The sequence below is a fragment of the Xylocopa sonorina genome, unplaced genomic scaffold, assembly GCF_050948175.1.
Source record: "Xylocopa sonorina isolate GNS202 unplaced genomic scaffold, iyXylSono1_principal scaffold0076, whole genome shotgun sequence".
Taxonomy (NCBI): domain Eukaryota; kingdom Metazoa; phylum Arthropoda; class Insecta; order Hymenoptera; family Apidae; genus Xylocopa; species Xylocopa sonorina.
The window spans coordinates 657,199-664,146 of NW_027490147.1; positions in this window are offsets into that span (position 1 = coordinate 657,199).

Sequence of the window (6,948 nt, forward strand, 5' to 3'; positions counted from 1 at the left end):
CTAAATTATCCCTTTCATATATGCCATCCAATTTCTGCAAAACTTCAGCAGCAGTTTTCGTATTATTTGCGAAGCTCAAAATGGAATCTACTAAATATTCAGCATCCTCTCTGCTTTCCTCCAATTTTCAGTTATTTTTACTGGAATGGGTTCATCAATAATCATCCAATTCGCTTAACAGTGCACCAATTCTTAATTGCAACATACTGTAGCGATCACCATCAAATTGTTTAATGTTCCTCTTGGTTTTTGTACTTTCCATATTTCTCTTTTCTTTCATAAGGAAAGGTTTATATTCACTAATAATGTTCCTTTAATAGTTTAATCACTTATATATACTTCTGATATTACACTTATAATCACATAATCACGTACACAAAAGTTATCACTAAAAAGAATACTTACTAAAGTGTTAATACTATTAAAATACGTAAACTGGGCCCATAACCTATTGAATTATGGGTAAATATAAATGAAAAGCTGTCCAAAGTCCTTTATAGTTTGTAACTTTATTCTCAAGGTTTGAGAAGTCTTTACGTTTTAAACGCTCTAATATTTGTGAGGACACCGCATAGGAAATATAGGGTTCTCCCTCCAAAAGAAATAGACGACGCAAAGTCTGCACGTGTTTTCCTTTCAGGTCACTAGGTATAAACAGTCGTGAACCCTACTCGAAACGACAGAACTATTTCACAATTTATATATTGGATTCTATTTCCTAACTCAAGATTCATTTTTGTTTCTCCGTTGACACTTGAAATAATGCAACAGCAGTAAGCTGTTATGTATAGCATTATAATTATCTGCCACTACACTTCAAAAGAACGTTAATTCTATATGTCCATGCAACAAGATAGCCTTTCATACAGTCTGCCTGTTCAAGCAACAGGATCCTAATGCTCCATGACATGCAGTGGCGAATCTAACATCAATGTTTCCAAGTAAGTAAGCTAAAATATTCTATGCATAGGATTACGCTTGTCAGCTTTTACACTTCAAAGATATGTGAATTCTGCAGTTCCTTGAAACAGGATTACGCATCGCATTGTCTGCGTGTCATAACAATAAAGCTCTAATGCCACATGCCATGCAATGGGCCATTTCGTTTCAACATTACAAACTTTGTAAGCTGTAACCTTCTGTGCATAGCATTATACTTATCTATGTGTGCACTTCACAAGAATGTGAATTCTATAGTTCAATGCAACGGGGTCCGTCTGCATAGTGTCTGCGTATCAAAGAAGTAGGGTTTTAATGCCCCATGCCATGCGATAGCGCATCTCATTTCAACGTATAGAAGTAAGTAATCTGCAATCTACTATGCATGACATTATTCCGACTGCTTCTACTCTAAAAGAACGTAAGATCTACAGTTCCATGCAACAGGAAGGAGCTTCATAATGTCTACGTGTCAAAGTAACGAAGTTCTAATACCCCATTCAATACTGGGGCAAATCTCATTCCAACGTTTCAATCAAAGTAAACTGCAATCCTCCATGCATAGCATTATGCTTAACTGTTTCTACACTTTAAAAGAAAGTGAATTCAACGATTCGATGCAATGGAATGACGCTTCACAGTGTCTGCGTGTCAAATGAGGAGAGTCCTAATGCTCCATGCAATGCGACGTCGCATCTCGTATCAACGTTTCAATGTAAGTAAGGTGTAATCGTGTTTGCATATCATTATACTTATCTGCTTCTACAATCTTCAATAATGTGAGTTCTATGGTTTCATGCAACGGGATGGTGCTTCACAATGGCTGCGCGTCAGTACTACTGTACTAATGATGCATGCATTGCGATGGCTTATCTCGTTTCAACGTTTCAAAGTATGTTAGCTGTAATCTTCTATGAATAGCATTATGTTCATCTGCTTCAACACCTCAACAGATTGTGAATTCTACATTTCCATCCAGCAGGATGGCGCTTCATAGTGTCTGCGTGTCAAAGAAGTAGATTTGGAGTGCACCATGCAATACATTGGCGCATCTCACTTCAACGTTTCAAAGTAAGTTTGGTGTAATCTTTAATGTATAGCACTATGCTTATCTGCTTCTACATTTCATAAGGTTGTGAATTCTACATTTCCATGCAACATGGTGGCGTTTCACAGTGTCTACTTGTCAAAACAATGGAGTTCTAATGCTCCATGCAATGCGACTGTGCATTTTATTTGTACGTATCGAATTAAGTAAGCTGCAAACTTCTATGCATACTTTAGGAAACTCATTAATTAAACACAAATTACAAGGTTATGTAAATCATTAAATAGTTCCTTTCGACTGAGATATTACTCCAAGGACTGCTAATAAACAACTGTTTCATCGTTTTAAAACATACACACGTAATATCATTTATTCCGCACATACGCTCTCGCTCGCATTCTAAAATATTCCACGCACCTAACATTTGAAACTTGAATTATTGATTAGCTTTTAAATTAAGATAATTTCGTTATCCTTCACTCGGCCGCCCTGCATGAACATTTGTCTCGAATGTCTTCATTCATGTCGTCTTCGATTTCAGATAAATCAACATTGAGTTCGTCAATCCACAATTTCATAGAATCTGCTGACGTAGATGTTTATAGGGGTCCTTCTCCTTCCCCTACCTTTCGAACTACAAATCGTTGATTGTGTAAAACTCGTGCAACTTCATACGGTTTAAAATATTTATGAGCTATATTTAGACCAGAACTCTGTTGCATACGTTCAATTGCTACTAGATCTCCTTCACGATAAATTTCAGCTTTTCGTCTACTCTTGTTAAAAGTTCGCCTATTCTTTTATTGGATCCTGGATATATTTTTGCTTGCTTGAGTCATACTTCATCTCGTTTATCTTGAAAACGTGCGATCCATTCCTTTTCAAGTATGTCTCAAATCTCTATATGACCTTTAAGACGTGAACGTGTCCCAAAGAGAAGATGAAATGGTGACGTGCCAGTACTTTGATGTATTGTTGATTTCAAACATTGTTGATCTACTTCTAAATACCTACATCATTCACAGGGCTTAGGTGCTGCTAATTTTGCTAACAACAGTAGGACTGTTCCATTAATACGTTCAGCTTGACCATTAGCTCTAGGAATTCCTGTTATGGATAAAACATGTTCTATATTTTCTTCTTGACAATATTGCTTGAAATCATTTGCTGTGAAAGCCCTTCCCCTATCAGAAATTATACGACGCAGATTACAGAAAATAGTCGCTTGCTTCTTCTGGCGTGACAAAACTTGCCAAACAAGGCTTGTGTCGAACAATGGTAACAAAGATTACTTCTATACAAATCGGATATGAGTGCCCATCTACGGTAATTTCTGCTTGAAATTCACCAAATGTTATATCATTCTTTGAACCTATACCATCGAAATGTAATTCATTGTGTCGTAGTTGCGGAGCAGCTGGTTCCGGAGCATTTAACCGAGGATACCGTCAATTAGATACTCAAGTATTTCATCGTCGTTGATTGCTACTCGATTTCCGAGAATGATCTTCTCGTGCAAATATTCACCAAATGTCTGGTTCCTCTTTCATATTCGTACTCCAAATTTCTTCCATATTTCAATTTTGTTTTGTGGATGATAAAACGTAACTTTTAATTCTTCCCGCGTCGGTTGAATGGCATAGTTATATATTCTCGTTTAGAATGAAACGATTCAAGTGCTTTTCCCTTCAGTCGCATACTCATAAGTAATAGTGCAACGTCATCTTCCAATTTATATATCGTCTTCAACAATTTGACCAACTTCTTCCAAATTTCACTATTACCAGATTTGCCATCAAATTTAAAAAGTAAATTTGCAATTGCCGAAATATTCGTTCGCGGCTAACAGAATTGAGATAAAACGTTGCATTCATTGCCATTATTCAATGCCAAGAGATTGTCACCCTCACTAACAACATCATATTGTTCGCTACCAAAATTACGCGTCGATCGTCACTGCTCATTTTCCAAATTATGCTCAACCTGTAATTAAATGAATTGCCATCGTATTGCATCCAACTCAAGGCTCAATATGGCTAACTCACCTTCTGCTAATTCTTTTTCTTTAAAAAAAAATCAGTTTCTCGTTGCTGTAGATTCATTGCTGACTGTACATTTGATGATACATCAGCACGCAACCCTTCATTATCTTCACGAACTTCGTTCTGCTTGTCATCTATCCACCTTCCGTCTGGGTCAATATCCATCAAACGGGAAATTAATTTAGCTTTCAAACTAGCAGTTGGTAGTTTATGCTCCATTAATATCTCTTTTAGCGCAGTAACTGTGATTTTACTCTAATCTTTCATGGTGAAAATTTTCACTCAACACTCGCGTACAAACTCGCAGTGTCTCTACATGAAAGTTTAATTTTCGTCCTCGTAATATCTCTCAAAACTGCACTCGCGTCGCATGAATAACGTCTCGAAAGTTCTAGAACGTCAGGTCATTTTCTCCAATGTTCTGTCTTCAAATACTCGATAATATTCCAATCTTTAGAACGTATCCGATTTAATTCTTGAATGTCTTCCCGATAATTACCACGCTTGAGCCCAAAACTTGTAGGAAATTTATTAACTAAAGATAACTACAAGATTTTGTAAATCATTATATAGTTCTTCACAACTGTGAAATAACTCCAAAGAATGCTAATGAACAACAGCTTCATCGTTTTAAAATATTCGCAGGAAAAACTCATTTATTCCGCACACTCGTTCGCAATCTAGAATATTCCATGTACATAACATTTGAAACACGAATAATTGATTAACATTTAAATTAAGGTAATTTAATTATCCTTCAATAACATTGAGCTTGTATGCTACTACAAAGCAAAGGAATGTGAACTCTACAGTTCCTTCAAACGGGATGTCGCTTCATAGTCCCTGCGAGTTAAAGCATTGGAGTTCACGTGGCTGGCGCACCCGAATATTCGGACCATCGTAGAGTTCTTCCCGATCCTGTCTACGAAGTCTTCGCTGCCTTACGTCCCGTACGAGCCAAAGATCGTCCAATTTCAGCTTCGATACCAGCTAGCCAGGATCAGTCTACCTGGCGCCTGATTCCAATCACCGATCGGCCGTTCCAGCCGTACGCCGCTGCTATACGGGTCACCGACTACAGTTTAAACATTTGAACTTTAGATGCAGATACGCGAAACGCGTTGCACTGAACATTACATTTTATCGTGAAACATAGAAATGAGATGCGATATCGCGTTTTATGAAGCATTAGAACTGTATTGCTTCGATACGTAGACATCTGGAAACGCTATTTCCCAGCAAGGTAGTGTGGCATTTACATTCTTTTGAAGTGTAGACGAGGTAAACATAACACTTCGCAATGAATATTACATCTCATCATGGAACATAGAAATGTGATGCGATGTCGCGTTTTAAGAAGCATTAGAACTCTAGTGCTTCGATACGTAGACATCTGGAAACGCTATTTCCTAGCAAGGAAGTGTGGCATTTACATTCTTTTGAAGTATAGACGAGGTACACATAACACCTCACTATGAATATTATATCTTATTATGAAGAATAGAAATGAGATGCGATGTCGCGTTTTAAGAAGCATTAGAACTCTATTGCTTCGATACGTAGACATCTGCAAGCGCTATTTCCTAGCATGGAAGTGTGGCATTTATATTCATTTCAAGTGAAGTCCAGGTAAACATAACACTTCGTAATGGATATTACATCTTATCATGGAACATAGAAATGAGAGGCGATGTCGCGTTTTATGAAGCATTAGAACTCTATTGCTTCGATACGTAGACATCTGAAAACGCTATTTCCTAGCAAGGAAGTGTGGCATTTACATTCTTTTGAAGTGTAGACGAGGTATACATAGCACTTCGCAATGAATATTATATCTCATCATGAAACATAAAAATGCGTGACGGTATCGCGTTTTAAGATGCATTAGAACTCTATGGTTTCGATACGTAGACATCTGGAAACGCTATTTCCTAGGAAGGAAGTGTGGCATTTACATTCTTTTGAAGTGTAGAGGACGTATGCATAACACTTCGCGATGGATATTACATCTTATCATGAAACATAGAACTGCGATACGATATCGCGTTTTAAGAAGCATTAGAACTCTATTGCTTCGATTCGTAGTCATCTAGTAACGCTATTTCCTAGCAGGGAAGTGCGGCGAATTATATTCTCTTGATGTGTAGACGAGGTATAAATAACACTTCGCATTGAATATTATGTCATATCATGAAATGTAGAAATGAGATGCGATATCGCGTTTTAAGAAGCATTAGAACTCTATTGCTTCGATACGCAGACCTCTGGAAATGCATTTCCTAGCAAGGAAGTGTGGCATTAACATTCGTTTGAAGTGTAGACGAGGTGTACATAATACATCGCAATGAATATTATATCTTATCATGGAACATACAAATGAGATGCGATATCGCGTTTTAAGAAGCATTAGGACTCTATTGCTTCGATACGTAGACATCTGGAAACGCATTTCCTAGCAAGGATGTGTGGCATTTACATTCTTTTGAAGTATTCACGAGATGTACATATCGCGTTGCATTGAATATTACATCCTATCAAGAGACACAGAAATGAGGAGCGATATCGCATTTTATAAAGGATTAGAATTCTAGTGCTTCGATGCGTAGACATCTAGAAACGCTATTCCTCCGCAAGGAAGTGTGGGCTTTACATTCTGCAGATATATTGACGAGATATACATAACGCGTTGCATTGATTTACATCTTATCGTGAGACATAGATATAAGATTCGATATCGAGTTTTATGATGCGTTAGAGCTCTATTGCTTCGATGCCTTGACGAATGCAACACGTTGTGTATATCTCGACAACATTACAAAAGTATGTAAATCTCTCACTTCTTCGTTACGGAGAAGTGCTTGTGGATGCCGATATATCGAAGCAATGGAGTTCTAATACTTCATAAAACGCGATATCGTA